Source organism: Tachypleus tridentatus, unplaced genomic scaffold (genome assembly GCF_004210375.1).
Source record: "Tachypleus tridentatus isolate NWPU-2018 unplaced genomic scaffold, ASM421037v1 Hic_cluster_1, whole genome shotgun sequence".
In the NCBI taxonomy this organism is placed as follows: Eukaryota; Metazoa; Arthropoda; class Merostomata; order Xiphosura; family Limulidae; genus Tachypleus; species Tachypleus tridentatus.
Window position 1 is genome coordinate 34,022,962 of NW_027467777.1, and position 18,119 is coordinate 34,041,080.

The 18,119-nt window shown below is 33.6% G+C and overlaps 1 protein-coding gene across 1 annotated transcript in view; it reads right to left on the minus strand.

Annotated features, from left to right (window-relative positions):
- Positions 1–13,654, minus strand: part of LOC143241759 (uncharacterized) — a 132,175-nt gene extending 118,521 nt beyond the window's left edge. Inside the window, exon 1 of the mRNA XM_076484981.1 lies at positions 13,295–13,654. The gene's annotated coding sequence lies outside the window, so the exon portion shown is untranslated. The remainder of the gene's footprint in view (positions 1–13,294) is intronic.
- Between the last annotated feature and the right edge of the window lie 4,465 nt (positions 13,655–18,119).

Here is an 18,119-nt window from a genome sequence, read left to right on the forward strand (position 1 = left end):
TTATTTTAATCAATAGTTTGAAAAATCTAACCACATCGTTTCGTATTTTAATCAATAGTTTGAAAAATCTAACCACATCGTTTCGTATTTTAATCAATAGTTTGAAAAATCTAGCCACATAGTTTCGTATTTTAATCAATAGTTTGAAAAATCTAACCACATCGTTTCGTATTTTAATCAATAGTTTGAAAAATCTAACCACATCGTTTCGTATTTTAATCAATAGTTTGAAAATCTAACCACATCGTTTCGTATTTTAATCAATAGTTTGAAAAATCTAACCACATAGTTTCATATTTTAATCAATATTTTCAAAAATCTAACCACATAGTTTCGTATTTTAATCAATATTTTCAAAAATCTAACCACATCGTTTCGTATTTTAATCAATAGTTTGAAAAATCTAACCACATCGTTTCGTATTTTAATCAATAGTTTGAAAATCTAACCACATCGTTTCGTATTTTAATCAATAGTTTGAAAAATCTAACCACATCGTTTCATATTTTAATTAATAATTTGAAAATCTAACCACATCATTTCGTATTTTAATCAATAGTTTGAAAAATCTAACCACATAGTTTCGTATTTTAATCAATATTTTCAAAAATCTAACCACATCATTTCGTATTTTAATCAATAGTTTGAAAAATCTAACCACATAGTTTCGTATTTTAATCAATAGTTTGAAAAATCTAACCACATAGTTTCGTATTTTAATCAATATTTTCAAAAATCTAACCACATCGTTTCGTATTTTAATCAATAGTTTGAAAAATCTAACCACATCGTTTCGTATTTTAATCAATAGTTTGAAAAATCTAACCACATCGTTTCGGATTTTAATCAATAGTTTGAAAAATCTAACCACATCGTTTCGTATTTTAATCAATAGTTTGAAAAATCTAACCACATAGTTTCATATTTTAATCAATATTTTCAAAAATCTAACCACATCGTTTCGTATTTTAATCAATATTTTCAAAAATCTAACCACATCGTTTCATATTTTAATCAATAATTTGAAAAATCTAACCACATAGTTTCGTATTTTAATCAATATTTTCAAAAATCTAACCACATCGTTTCGTATTTTAATCAATAGTTTGAAAAATCTAACCACATCGTTTCGTATTTTAATCAATAGTTTGAAAAATCTAACCACATCGTTTCGTATTTTAATCAATAGTTTGAAAAATCTAACCACATAGTTTCGTATTTTAATCAATATTTTCAAAAATCTAACCACATCGTTTCGTATTTTAATCAATAATTTGAAAAATCTAACCACATCGTTTCGTATTTTAATCAATAGTTTGAAAAATCTAGCCACATAGTTTCGTATTTTAATCAATAGTTTGAAAAATCTAACCACATCGTTTCGGATTTTAATCAATAGTTTGAAAAATCTAGCCACATAGTTTCGTATTTTAATCAATAGTTTGAAAAATCTAACCACATCGTTTCGTATTTTAATCAATAGTTTGAAAAATCTAACCACATCGTTTCGTATTTTAATCAATAGTTTGAAAAATCTAACCACATCGTTTCGTATTTTAATCAATAGTTTGAAAATCTAACCACATCGTTTCGTATTTTAATCAATAGTTTGAAAAATCTAACCACATCGTTTCATATTTTAATTAATAATTTGAAAATCTAACCACATCGTTTCATATTTTAATTAATAATTTGAAAATCTAACCACATCGTTTCGTATTTTAATCAATAGTTTGAAAAATCTAACCACATCGTTTCGTATTTTAATCAATAGTTTGAAAAATCTAACCACATCGTTTCGTATTTTAATCAATAGTTTGAAAATCTAACCACATCGTTTCGTATTTTAATCAATAGTTTGAAAAATCTAACCACATCGTTTCATATTTTAATTAATAATTTGAAAATCTAATCACATCATTTCGTATTTTAATCAATAGTTTGAAAAATCTAACCACATAGTTTCGTATTTTAATCAATATTTTCAAAAATCTAACCACATCGTTTCGTATTTTAATCAATAGTTTGAAAAATCTAACCACATCGTTTCGTATTTTAATCAATAGTTTGAAAATCTAACCACATCGTTTCGTATTTTAATCAATAGTTTGAAAAATCTAACCACATCGTTTCATATTTTAATTAATAATTTGAAAATCTAATCACATCATTTCGTATTTTAATCAATAGTTTGAAAAATCTAACCACATAGTTTCGTATTTTAATCAATATTTTCAAAAATCTAACCACATCGTTTCGTATTTTAATCAATAGTTTGAAAAATCTAACCACATAGTTTCATATTTTAATCAATATTTTCAAAAATCTAACCACATCGTTTCGTATTTTAATCAATATTTTCAAAAATCTAACCACATCGTTTCATATTTTAATCAATAGTTTGAAAAATCTAACCACATAGTTTCGTATTTTAATCAATATTTTCAAAAATCTAACCACATCGTTTCGTATTTTAATCAATAGTTTGAAAAATCTAACCACATCGTTTCGTATTTTAATCAATATTTTCAAAAATCTAACCACATCGTTTCGTATTTTAATCAATAATTTGAAAAATCTAACCACATCGTTTCGTATTTTAATCAATAGTTTGAAAAATCTAGCCACATCGTTTCGTATTTTAATCAATAGTTTGAAAAATCTAGCCACATAGTTTCGTATTTTAATCAATAGTTTGAAAAATCTAACCACATCGTTTCGTATTTTAATCAATAATTTGAAAAATCTAACCACATAGTTTCGTATTTTAATCAATAGTTTGAAAAATCTAACCACATCGTTTGGTATTTTAATCAATAGTTTGAAAAATCTAACCACATCGTTTGGTATTTTAATCAATAGTTTGAAAAATCTAACCACATCGTTTCGTATTTTAAAAAGAGAGTTTATAAATATTAAACTTTTAATTTCTGGCTTTACGGAAAGAAACATGAAGTGGAAATTACAATCTGAAAAAAAGGTAAAATTTCGTGTTCACAATGAAGAACAAATAAGTTCTTATTGTTTAAAGGTTTGATTTGAATATCACACAAGGACTATCTGCGCTAGCCGTCCCTAATTTAGTAGTGTAAGACTAGAGGTAAGCCAGCTAGTCATCACCATCCACCCTCAACCAACAAATAGTGGAATTGACCGTTACATTATAACGTTCCTATGGCTAAAAGGCTGAGCATGTTTGGTGAGTCGTAGATTCGAACCTTCGACCCAGAGGTGTTACAATATTCATTAACGTGTTTGCTTGTTTCTCTATTATACCGAAACTCTTCGTTTCGACGAGAGCCTGGCATAGCTCGACTGGCAATCTGAGGTTAAGTTTTAAGTTATGGCTTAACTTTGTTTCTCAGAGGCCTGGCATGGCCAAGCGCGTAAGGCGTGCGACTCGTAATCCGAGGGTCGCGGGTTCGCTCCCGCGTCGCATTAAACATGCTCGCCCTCCCAGCCGTGGGGGCGTATAATGTGACGGTTAATCCCACTATTCGTTGGTAAAAAGAGTAGCCCAAGAGTTGGCGGTGGGTGGTGATGACTAGCTGCCTTCCCTCTAGTCTTACACTGCTAAATTAGGGACGGCTAGCACAGATAGCCCTCGAGTAGCTTTGTGCGAAATTCCAAAACAAACAAACAATTGTTTTTGAGTTACGTAGACTTATGCTCTTTATATTTACAGAGAGAATATCGTCTCTAATAGCACTAAAAGTGGTTCATGAATGTATTACATGCCTCTGTAAACACACCGAGTCAACGAACACTCAGCTATAAACGCGTGTACGATAATATGCAAACTTAATAAGTAATGAACATTATCGAAATTATAAACGTAACTAATGAAATGATGAAACTATACTGCTAAAAAACATTAAAGGAAAAAATACGTTTTCTAATATAATTTACCTCAGTGTTCCAAATGTGATAATATTTTTATTTTTTAGGTAATCTTCCTCATTTCGCTTCCATCCGTATCCATTTTTTAATGTGTGATGAACGATAAAACATGGAGAAATAAACTTTTTAAAAATGACCAAAACTGACACTCAATATGAATCAATACTTTAACAGTTTATACGTGTTTATTCGAATAATGTTTGAAACATTCAATATCCAGTGAGACCTCCACGGGCTGTGACACACTCCTGATTTGGCACATTTCGAGTCAGTCTATCGATGTTATCTTGGGGTATGACAGTCCACTCGCCTACCAGGGCTTGTTGGAGTTCCTGTACATTCTGAGGAGGGTGCTGCCGTTCACTAACTCGCCTCGACAACATATTCCAATAATTTCCAATCGGACTTAAATCTGGAGATCTGGTGGACCACTTAAAAGTCTCTATTCCTTCCTCATCAAGGAAGTCCACACATAATCTGGCGACGTGGGCTCGCGCGTTATTCTGCATGAGAATGAACCCATCGGCAACAGCACCGACAAAAGGCCTCACAATGGGTTCCAGAATTTCGTCTCTATATCGTCGTGCGTTCAGAGCACCCCTGTTGAGTAAGAGTAAGTCCGTGCGGCCACCCAAGCATGTGTCTGTTCAGACCATTACAGAACCACCTCCATAAGCGTCGACTTGCACAATGTTACAGGCGGAAAATCGCTCTCCTCGGCGTTTCTATACACGTCCATCACACGTCTGTCCACAGCACGGTGGCTCATTGACGAAGTTCCCAGTCCAGGTGCTGACGAGCAAACTCCAACCTGGCTGCAAGGTGTCGCGCTGTCAGAATAACTCCTCTTGCAGGCCGTCTGGCCCTAGGGCGTCCTTTGTACAGACGATTGCAAACTGTTTGGGTCGACATACGGGTTCCAGTGGAATGCTGAAGGTCATTTCGCAGTGACCGAGCTGTAGCTAACCTAGCGGTAGTCACGATGTAGCGGTCCTCTTTGTGCAGCGATGACGGTCTTGACCTTGCCTCCTGCCATAAGAGTTTGTCTCCTGGTAGCGTTGCCAAAGTCGATTGATGACGCTTGGTGACACCGACGCGTTGTGCCACCCTCCTTTGGTTCTGGCCATCCTCCAGCATCTGGACCGCCCTGGCCACCTTAACCTCTGTCAGATGGCGCCTGAGTGCTTGGGCACACAAGATGAAGGTACACACTGAGAAAACGAGCCATGTTGGTATTTGTTTCGAGAATTAATAAGGAGTGCATAGTTTCACGTAACAACCTTATATAGGGTTCCTTGAGTTGTATTCTCACGTAACAACCTTATATAGGGTTCCTTGAGTTGTATTCTCACGTAACAACCTTATATAGGGTTCCTTGAGTTGTATTCTCACGTAACAACCTTATATAGGGTTCCTTGAGTTGTATTCTCACGTAACAACCTTATATTGGGTACCTTGAGTTGTATTCTCACGTAACAACCTTATATAGGGTTCCTTGAGTTGTATTCTCACGTAACAACCTTATATAGGGTTCCTTGAGTTGTATTCTCACGTAACAACCTTATATAGGGTACCTTGAGTTGTATTCTCACGTAACAACCTTATATAGGGTTCCTTGAGTTGTATTCTCACGTAACAACCTTATATAGGGTTCCTTGAGTTGTATTCTCACGTAACAACCTTATATAGGGTTCCTTGAGTTGTATTCTCACGTAACAACCTTATATAGGGTTCCTTGAGTTATATTCTCACGTAACAACCTTATATAGGGTACCTTGAGTTGTATTCTCACGTGACAACCTTATATAGGGTTCCTTGAGTTATATTCTCACGTAACAACCTTGTATTAGGTACCTTGAGTTGTATTCTCACGTAACAACCTTATATAGGGTACCTTGAGTTGTATTATCCTTGAGTGAAGTGAGTTTCGTTTGAATTGCTTCAAACTTCACTTGCAAGCTTAGAAAATACACTTGTAGACGAATGGACATGTTTTTCATACATAAATTTAGTTATGACAACAATATTCTGAAATATGTACTTGTTACTTTAATTTTTTAAAACAGTATATTATACATATAAAACAAAGTTAAATTAAGGGCTTAGATGAAACAAGCTTATCAGTTAATCTGATTTAGTAATTCTACGGCTTGTTTGTTCAGCGCAAACCTGCATAATAGGCTATTTGCTCTCTGTTCAAATGCTAAGCCTAATTATAAATATTGCTAGTGCTAACTCTAATTTTGAAACACGTTTGTCTTGATTTTGTTTGCAATCTGTATATCTTTTTAATCCACGGTAACTTTAACAGTCGTTTTAGCTTTATTCCATTGTTTGACAAGTTTTAGAAAGCAAGTTTAATTCTTTCTAGAGGTCGCTGGAGTCAACACTTCTTTCAGAGGCCTCTTTCCTTAGTAAGTAATTTTCCTAAGTAAAATTATAATTCGCAAACTAGAATGCTCAAAATTACGAATCGTAAATGGCCCAGACGTTGTTCCAATTGTAACACAAACTAACTAAACCATCCTACAATGAAACGAAGCCTATTACTACTAGTTACTAATAGATTACATCGATATATACAATCAATGTCCTTGTTTGTCCGTTTTACAGTAAAGACACGTTATTAGGTTGTCTGCTGTGTCCACGCCTAGAAATCGAACTCAGGATATTAATGTTGTGAGTCCGTAAATTTATCGTTGTCCCACTGAGATACTATAAATATCAATTAACAAGAGAGAGAGAACCCCCTGGCGGACGAGTGAGTGATGACAATTTTTTAAGTTTCAAAATAAAATTAGATCTCAGAAAACAGAATTGTAAATATATATGCATGTTATGTATACAACAGTACGACGACAGAGCGAAAAAAATTTAATTTATATAATTAAGACCCTTTGAATTTTGAAAATATAAAAGTATATAAATTATGATATAAGTGATATAATTTTGCACACTAGATGGCAGTCAAGGTCGTCTATGTAACAAATAACCGCAAAACAGCTGAATAAAATGAAATTTCTCGAGAGGAATACTTTATATAGCAAGTTGTGACTAAAATGTTGGTTTAGAACAATAATGAACACAAAATGTCCCTTCTTTCTTTCAGTTCGTTATTTCAATGCTAATAACAACAGGAATATTGTTTAATGTTTCAAGCTAGTTCTTTAAAGTCGCGGGTTCAAATCCCCTTCGCACCAAACATGCCGTGGGGGCGTTATAAAGTTACGGTCAATCCCACTATTCATTAGTGAAAGAGTAGCCCAAGAGTTGGCGGTGTGTGGTGATGACTAGCTGCCTTCCCTCTAGTGTTAAACTGCAAAATTAGGGACGGCTAGTGCAGATAGCCCTCGAGTAGCTTTGCGCGAAATTCAACAAAACAAACAAATAGTTCTTGAAGTGTTCCCTAGTGTCGTATATTTTAAGAAACTATAATTTGAAATATATAGAACTAACAGTACGTACTAATACTCAGAGGAACAGAGCTGCTCGTGTTTCCTCTGACCCCCACAAAAATAAAAAACAAAAGAATAATCAAATCAGTAAAAGACCGTGTTTCCTCTGGATCAGTTATTTAAAAGGAAAATGATCGGACACAAGACTGTAGCCTGTAGAAATAAAAGGTCTTCAGAAAACATGAGTGCGTTAGTATATTTCCTACTTAGAAGCACGAGCCTACAGTAAAAACACAATAATGGGAGGTACCCTCCCTGCCAGTTAAGAATTATTCACGAGAAAGCTGTCCACTTAATTAATTACAATATATAGACTCTATCTGTAACTAAGATGCATTCATTACCTAGATATACGGTTAGATACAGACATTCATTATGTGAATGTACAGTTAGATACAGACTGGGTGTTTTTCCTACCAACTCAGTTTTGTTTAACTGATAAAAAATATTATAGCTTTTTTCATAGTATTAGTAATGTCATAATTTAGCATTCTACACATCTGTACCACAAGAACTGTTAGAATATTACAGTGTTTTGTCTACACATTTGTACCACTAGAACTGTTAAAATATTACAGTGTTTTATCAACACTTTTCTACTACTAGAACTGTTAGAATATTACAGTAATTTGTCAACACATTTGTACCACAAAGACTGTTAGAATATTACAGTGTTTTTCTACACATTTGTATCACTAGAACTGTTAAAATATTACAGTAATTTGTCAACACATTTGTACTACAAAGACTGTTAGAATATTACAGTGTTTTTCTACACATTTGTACCACTAGAACTGTTAGAATATTACATTGTTTTGTTTACACTTTTGTACCACTAGAACTGTTAGAATATTACAGTCCTTTGTCAACACATTTGTACCACAAAGACTGTTAGAATATAAGTGTTTTGTTTACACATTTGTACCACTAGAACTGTTAGAATATTACAGTGTTTTATCTACACATTTGTACCACTAGAACTGTTAAAATATTACAGTAATTTGTCAACACATTTGTACCACAAAGACTGTTAGAATATTACAGTGTTTTGTCTACACATTTGTACCACTAGAACTGTTAAAATATTACAGTAATTTGTCAACACATTTGTACCACAAAGACTGTTAGAATATTACAGTGTTTTGTTTACACTTTTGTACCACTAGAACTGTTAGAATATTACAGTAATTTGTCAACACATTTGTACCACAAAGACTGTTAGAATATTACAGTGTTTTTCTACACATTTGTACCCCTAGAACTGTTAGAATATTACATTGTTTTGTTTACACTTTTGTACCACTAGAACTGTTAGAATATTACAGTCCTTTGTCAACACATTTGTACCACAAAGACTGTTAGAATATAACAGTGTTTTGTTTACACATTTGTACCACTAGAACTGTTAGAATATTACAGTGTTTTATCTACACATTTGTACCACTAGAACTGTTAGAATATTACACATTTGTACCACTAAAACTGTTAAAATATTACAGTGTTTTCTCAACACATTTCTACTACAAGAACTGTTAGAATATTACAGTAATTTGACAACACATTTGTACCACTAAGACTGTTAAAATATTACAGTGTTTTTTCTACACATTTTACCACTAGAAATGTTAGAATATTACAATGTTTTGTTTACATGTTTGTACCAATAGAACCGTTAGAATATAACAATGCTTTGTCAACACATTTATAACACGAGAACTTTTAGACTATTACACATTTGTACCAATAGATCTGTTAGAATATTACAATGTTTTGTTTACGCGTTTGTACCACTAGAACTGTTAGAATATTACAATGCTTTGCCAACACATTTGTACCATTAGAAGTGCTAGAATATTACAGTGTTTTGTTTACACATTTGTTCCACGAATACTGTTAGAATATTACAGTGTTTTGTTTACACATTTGTACCAATAGATCTGTTAGAATATTACAATGTTTTCTCTAAAAATTATATTGTGCGAAGAAATTTTTGTTAATTATAGATGTGTCTAACTTAGGACACAACGTCGTTTTAAATATTAGGTTTAACTATTAGCTTTAAACCTGGTACATCACTCATCTAATTTCCTGATATATATCAGATTTATCCGTTTACTCACTGTGGCACACTGCCTGATGTGTTGAACCTACCAGAAGTTCTCTGTTAGATGTTTTTGTCTCATTATGAGCTTGTGAGAGCGCATTCTAACGATAAGAATCGTCAATTTTTTTTTAGTCCAGTGAAACAGGAATGTTCGGTTATTTACAGGCACGACGCCATGTTTCATGATTAAGTCCTGTCTTTTAAATGTACTGTGTTAATAGATTCAGTTAAATCATGTATTGGTTTCATCAGTTTGCTCTATACACATAACGGATGTAAGGTCGTAATAAACTACACTGTATACACATAACGGATGTAAGGTCGTAATAAACTACACTGTATATACATAACAGATGTAAGGTTGTATTAAACTACACTGTATACACATAACGGATGTAAGGTTGTATTAAACTACACTGTATACACATTACAGATGTAAGGTTGTAATAAACTACACTGTATACACATAACAGACGTAAGGTTGTATTAAACTACACTGTATACACATAACGGATGTAAGGTCGTAATAAACTACACTGTATACACATAACGGATGTAAGGTTGTATTAAACTACACTGTATACACATAACGGATGTAAGGTCGTAATAAACTACACTGTATACACATAACGGATGTAAGGTTGTATTAAACTACACTGTATACACATAACGGATGTAAGGTCGTAATAAACTACACTGTATACACATAACGGATGTAAGGTCGTAATAAACTACACTGTATACACATAACGGATGTAAGGTTGTAATAAATTACACTGTATACACATAACGGATGTAAGGTCGTAATAAACTACACTGTATACACATAACGGATGTAAGGTCGTAATAAACTACACTGTATACACATAACAGATGTAAGGTTGTATTAAACTACACTGTATACACATAACGGATGTAAGGTCGTAATAAACTACACTGTATACACATAACAGATGTAAGGTTGTATTAAACTACACTGTATACACATAACGGATGTAAGGTTGTATTAAACTACACTGTATACACATAACGGATGTAAGGTTGTAATAAACTACACTGTATACACATAACGGATGTAAGGTCGTAATAAACTACACTGTATACACATAACGGATGTAAGGTTGTATTAAACTACACTGTATACACATAACGGATGTAAGGTTGTATTAAACTACACTGTATACACATAACGGATGTAAGGTCGTAATAAACTACACTGTATATACATAACAGATGTAAGGTTGTATTAAACTACACTGTATACACATAACGGATGTAAGGTTGTATTAAACTACACTGTATACACATAACGGATGTAAGGTTGTAATAAACTACACTGTATACACATAACGGATGTCAGGTCGTAATAAACTGCACTGTATACACATAACGGATGTAAGGTCGTAATAAACTACACTGTATACACATAACGGATGTAAGGTCGTAATAAATTACACTGTATATACATAACAGATGTAAGGTCGTAATAAACTACACTGTATACACATAACGGATGTAAGGTCGTAATAAATTACACTGTATATACATAACAGATGTAAGGTTGTAATAAACTACACTGTATATACATAACAGATGTAAGGTTGTATTAAACTACACTGTATACACATAACGGATGTAAGGTTGTAATAAACTACACTGTATACACATTACAGATGTAAGGTCGTAATAAACTACACTGTATACACATTACAGATGTAAGGTTGTATTAAACTACACTGTATACACATAACGGATGTAAGGTTGTAATAAACTACACTGTATATACATAACGGATGTAAGGTCGTAATAAACTACACTGTATACACATAACGGATGTAAGGTAGTAATAAACTACACTGTATACACATAACGGATGTAAGGTTGTAATAAACTACACTGTATATACATAACAGATGTAAGGTTGTATTAAACTACACTGTATACACATAACGGATGTAAGATCGTAATAAACTACACTGTATACACATAACGGATGTAAGGTAGTAATAAACTACACTGTATACACATAACGGATGTAAGGTCGTAATAAACTACACTGTATACACATAACGGATGTAAGGTCGTAATAAACTACACTGTATACACATAACGGATGTAAGGTTGTAATAAATTACACTGTATACACATAACGGATGTAAGGTTGTAATAAACTACACTGTATATACATAACAGATGTAAGGTCGTAATAAACTACACTGTATACACATAACGGATGTAAGATCGTAATAAACTACACTGTATACACATAACGGATGTAAGGTCGTAATAAACTACACTGTATACACATTACAGATGTAAGGTCGTAATAAACTACACTGTATACACATAACGGATGTAAGGTTGTGATAAACTGCACTGTATACACATTACAGATGTAAGGTCGTAATAAACTACACTGTATACACATAACGGATGTAAGGTCGTAATAAACTACACTGTATACACATAACGGATGTAAGGTCGTAATAAACTACACTGTATACACATAACGGATGTAAGGTCGTAATAAATTACACTGTATACACATAACGGATGTAAGGTCGTAATAAATTACACTGTATACACATAATTGATGTCAGGTCGTAATATACTACACTGTATACACATTACAGATGTAAGGTCGTAATAAACTACACTGTATACACATAACGGATGTAAGGTCGTAATAAACTACACTGTATACACATAACGGATGTAAGGTCGTAATAAATTACACTGTATACACATAACGGATGTCAGGTCGTAATAAACTGCACTGTATACACATAACGGATGTAAGGTCGTAATAAACTACACTGTATACACATAACGGATGTAAGGTCGTAATAAACTGCACTGTATACACATTACAAATGTAAGGTCGTAATAAACTGCACTGTTTACATGTAACCGATGTAAGGTCGTAATAAACTGATACAGTAATATCCTGATACACTAATATTACACGAATCACCTAATGTATTCATATTACACGGAATATCCTGATATGCCACGCTATAACATAGCAGTGTTATACGAGATGCCACGACATGACAGCGTTACACGAACAGTTGCGACAAGTTAATTATACATGGAATGTTATGTTAGGTCAGTGTTACACGGAATGCGATAACAGGTAAATAGTTTCTTTAATGTTCTACATGATACATAAAAATATCTTATGAAATACAGTTTTGACGTTTGTTATCATCTGACGTACTGTACGGTCATGGAGCTTTATACAATATAATACCATGTATCGCACGGTCACGAACTTCATGACGTCGTATGGTGAATCAGTCGTGTAGTTTCGAGTTTAATGATACAGTTTAGTGTTTTGGGGGCTTAATTCCCGTCTTAGACCTAAGAAAGGAACACAATATATGGACGAAACAGCTTAAATTATGGCCAGTGGAAGTAGATATGTTATATACCGTTTATGAAATCATCACAAGCTACGTGTTAACTGAAAACTATAAAATATTTCATACAGACATAAGTGAAACTATATAATAGTTACGTGACCAACATAACTGTGCTGCTAAGACAACTGTCTGCTACAATTAGGAGGTTAAAAAGTCATTGTTTGTCATTAGCTGGACGAGAGGTCAAGCTGTTGTTCGTTATCTGATGAGTTTTAATCTCAGCAAAATACATTTTGTTACATTTCAGAGAAGAGAACATTAGCCTCTAGGTACAGTGTGACAAGTGCGTTAAATTAGTGAAAACATGTAGCCGAATTATGTTATAAAACGTCAGGTTACTCTCCCTGGCGGATTTTTATGTAAGTTAGATGACTTGGATATTAACGAAAATAAATAAATAAAACGCTTACCTTGAACGACAGATAATATTTCACTCATTCCTTTAATAGAACGACCGAAATTTAATTTTGAATTACGCTTCGTAAAACATTGGAGACCACACACGTGATTTTAAACAGTGACGTAATAGAGTCACACTTAGTTGGTAGACAAACAGAATGCTGTAAGATGAAAACAAGAAAGAATCTACCCAAACAGGATTGATTGAAAACAACGAATAAAAGTAGCTGACTTACTGATTTACAAGTGGATTATAAACTGGTTGAATAATTCATACACAACGAACCAAGTAACTGGTTCAGAAAAAAACTTATAAAATGACAACACATCCAGTATGGTAGAACCAGCTAGCCTATTTCTACTTGCTACAACCAGGGTCTAACTGACCCCACCTCGCTCGTGTTTATCACTCTTAAGGATAAAGCCACTCCAACACCGAGGAACGAAAGGCTACGATTGGTCGAGTTTCTTTTCTCGTTCCGTTCAATCGATACACGTAAGTAGTGAAAAGTTTTTACAAGTACTTGGAGCGAGGTTTAGCCTGTTGCCTTTGTCATCGCTTCTGTGTTGATTAAATAAAACCAAAAAAACAACATTTTTTCTTTCTATTCACCTGGGTTGTGTACAAATCATTTACTTTCGTCAAGGACACAATACTGTCTCTGAAATACCTTCAGCCGTGAAGTATCCTTTACAGGGAATACAAGTCTCATATTTGAGAAATGAGTTATATTTACATAACCTTCGTGAGGGTCTCTCGCTTAGTAATCAAATTAATAAAACAAATAAATATTTTAGCGATTTCAATTAAAATAATTTATCGATAAGTATCAAAACGTATCTTAATATACATTTGTTTATTTTTAACATTTTTTTATATTGAATATTTCTTTTAAAAACACATTTTAACAAGAAAACAAACTGAGTTGACATTAGGTGCTAAAACTTCGCTTTCTCCAAACATTGAACTGCACAAAAACGATTCAACTGCTGATAGTTTTACAGGTAACAATGCTACAATAACGTGTAACAAATTAGAATAATATTAAAATAGAATATAGAGTAGCAAGTAAACAAAACTACAAAAAATGTGTAACGACTAGAATAAAATATATCCACGTTGTAAACACGTGAAAATATTTAGTTATTTACTAGAACCCCAAGCAACCGTATAATAATAAATGTAGACACGAGTGACCTCTAAAATATATATTAAATCAAAGATGTCAGCTTCAGAAACGAGGCTTAAGGTGTGTGTATCAGAGGATTACTGAAAATCATTACTTTATTAAATGTGGCTTAAAATCCGGATATTAGGATATAAATGTTATTAAATGTGGTTTATATTATGGACATTAGGATATAAATATTATTAAGTGTGGTTTATATTATGGATATTAGGATATAAATATTATTAAGTGTGGTTTATATTATAGATATTAGGATATAAATATTATTAAGTGTGGTTTATATTATAGATATTAGGATATAAATATTATTAATTGTGGTTTATATTATGGATATTATAATATAAATATAATTGAATGTGATTTATATTATGGATATTAGTATACATATAATTAAATGTGGCTTGCAGTATAAATATCATAATATAAATATCATTGAATGTGGTTTATAGCATGAATATTAGGATATAAATATCATTCATTATGGTTTCGAGTCTGTATATTAGGATACGAATATTATTAAAAGTAGTTTCGAGTTTGAATGTAAGGATATAAATATCATTGAGTGTGGTTTCAAGTCTGGATATTAGGATACGAATGTCATTAATTGTGGTTTCGAGTCTGGATAATACGATATAAATATCATTGTTTGTGGTCAGTAGCTTGTTTTTCATAACTTCTTCCATTTTGTAAAAGGGCATTTTACTTTGTTACAGGATTTGTAAAAGGCATTTCTCTTTGTAACAAGGAATGTAGAAGGCATATTTATTTGTTACAGGATTTTTACAAGGGCATTTCTCTTTGTCACAGGGTTTGTAGAAGACATTTCTCTTTGTTACAGGGTTTGCAGAAGTCATTTCTACCTATTGTATGTTGTATAAAAGGGCATTTTGAAAAGCTAGATTTTTTTTAAAAGAAAGTTGAAGTGGTTAATTTATGGAGATAGAGATTTACACACATACATAGATAGAAATGTACAGATTGACCAGGTAATATTTCTTGAGTATTTTTTTATTTAAATTTCTCGAATGATGGGGCATGAGTTAACATAACAGATGGTTAATAATTCATTTACTTTAGGGCAAGCAGGACTATCTGCTGTGTTCACCGGGGGACAGAACCCCTAATTTTATGCTTGTAAGTCAGTAAATTTACCTCTGTTTCACAAGGAAACTAAATTGAATACCTACAACCGCTAAATGCCAAAACATTAATTATAATAAAAGAAAATTTGAACAAAACGTGCAAACAAAACATGACAATCTTATGAAGGGCGTGGCTGCATGGTTTCATAAAACTTGTTGCTATAGCAACATAGCCGCGAACACAGTGACCACTTGATCTTCCGGTCTAAGCCTTGCATGTAGCAGTTATCGAAGAATATATTAAAAACCCCATTCGCTTCGTTTCGAAAATGGAGAAATTAGTTTCCAAGGGCTGCTGTTTCATTGGTTACAACAATAGAAATGACTTGTGTTTCGAGATTAATTTCGTTGAGTACTTAAGTCTAGTCCAGAAAATCGAACTTAACGTGGAGTGTAGTTGCGAGTAATCATTGTATTTACGGTAAGATTAAATTACATGGTATGAAGATGAATGTAATTTATTTTGGTTTTAGACATTCGTTCGCCCAAAGCTATTCAAGGGTTACTATTTACGTATCGGTTTGCGAGACCCGCTGTGAGCGAAACACACGTAGCCTGTTGACAATTTCTCAAGAGCACCCACCGCCAACACTTGGGCTACATTTATCTAATACAAAAGTGGAATTTAACTGTCACTCTTATAACTAATTCACTCCCCAAAAGAATGGAGTGTGATGTTTTTTGTAGTCTCAAGACAAATACAGTCATACTAGATGGTCTATTGTCAGTAAGAACGTGTTTACTGAGGATTCTGAATGGTTATAGATTCAGCGGTTATGAACGTGTACAAGAACTGTGCCATCGATTCCTGATTGTTATTTAAAACAAGGACTTGTCACTTCTGTTGGCAACTCTTAAGACACTTGGGTGAGTAGCAATGTATATCACCAGCTACGACAGTACTAAGCCAATAGAACGAGGTTTTGCATGGTCATAAGAAATAACACAAAATATCTACAATGGTCAGTAAAGTTTAGTTCAGTACAAACGTTCACTGTTATGGTCAGTACGTCTTCTTACTCCGAGTTTCACTACGAACAAGCACGGCATGGCCAGGTGGGTTAAGGCATTCGATTCGTAATCCGACTGTCGCGGGTTCGAATCCCTGTCGCACCAAATATGCTCGCGCTTTCAGCCGTGAGGGCGTTATGATGTTACGGTCAATCCCACTATTCGTTGGTAAAAGAGTAGCCTAAGAGTTGGCGGTGGGTGATGATGACTAGCTGCCTTCCCTCTAGTCTTACACTGCCAAATTAGGGACGGCTCGCACAGATATTCCTCGTGTAGCTTTGCGCGAAATTCTAACAAAACAAACACTACGAACAAATTTCCCAGTGTTTGCTTTACCTGTTGCTTGTTCGTGACCAGCCGATACAAATCACTAGAGACCTCTGGCATTTTCTAGGCAAAACAATTATTGTTTTATAACATATAAATCAATTTAGTCGCGCTGTGCAAGCAGCATTTGAGTGTTAATCTTAAGTAATCTCTCTACAATTATTACTTCACATTTTTCATTGATTTTGTAGAAAAAATCGTTTACGTTAACACGAAACCCAAAAATACGTCTTATGATGAATAATTAAAGTACTATAATAAGTCAACGTCGACTTTCGGAAATGGTACAGTTCACCGGCTGGTTGTCACCTCTGTTGTGTCGTATTCACTACTGACTTTTATTAATGTTGGCTTGTTTTTAAGAAACATATTTAATCTATAGTGTGATAACACTGTAACTGAACGTATTGTGATAACACTGTAACTGAACTTGTGACTGATCTAACTGGATTTTAATTATTATTTGCTAAACGGTTTCAATACCCTAATTTTCACAGCAGTGATTGGTGTGGTTTATTTTGAATTTAGCGCAAAGATACACGAGGGCTATCTGCGCTAACCGTCCCTAATTTTGCAGTGATAGATTATTGTGAAGGTAGCTAGTCATCACTACCCACCGCCAACCCTTGGGCTACTATTTTACCAACGAATAGTGGGATTGACCGTCACATAACGTTATTATGTGACGGCTGAAAAGGGCGAGCATGTTTGGTGTGACTGGGATTCGAACCCGCGCCCCTCAGATTACGAGTCGAGTATCTTAACCATCTGGCCATGCGAGGCCTGACAGAAGTGAGAACCAGTCAGTAATCTAGTTGTTTCATGTTTCATCGATAAAGTTCAACAGAACTGAACAGCATAGCCTGGTGTCTTTAGCCTGAAATATCTAAGCTAAGCCTACAAAGAGAACTGTTACGTCACATCTACTTTTGGTTAACACTGTTAGATCGAAATTAATTGTTCGAAATGTTATTTGTAGTTTCACATTTTTTATATTTAGCAGGTAGAGAAAATAAGAGAAATGAGATACTTTGGATACTCATTTAGGAAAGTCTAGAGAATACGGAAATTGAAGGGATGGTCAACTGAATAGGACGTCTAACTCACAATCTGAGGGCCGTGGGTTCGAATCTCCGACCCACCAAACATACTTGCTGTTTCAGCCG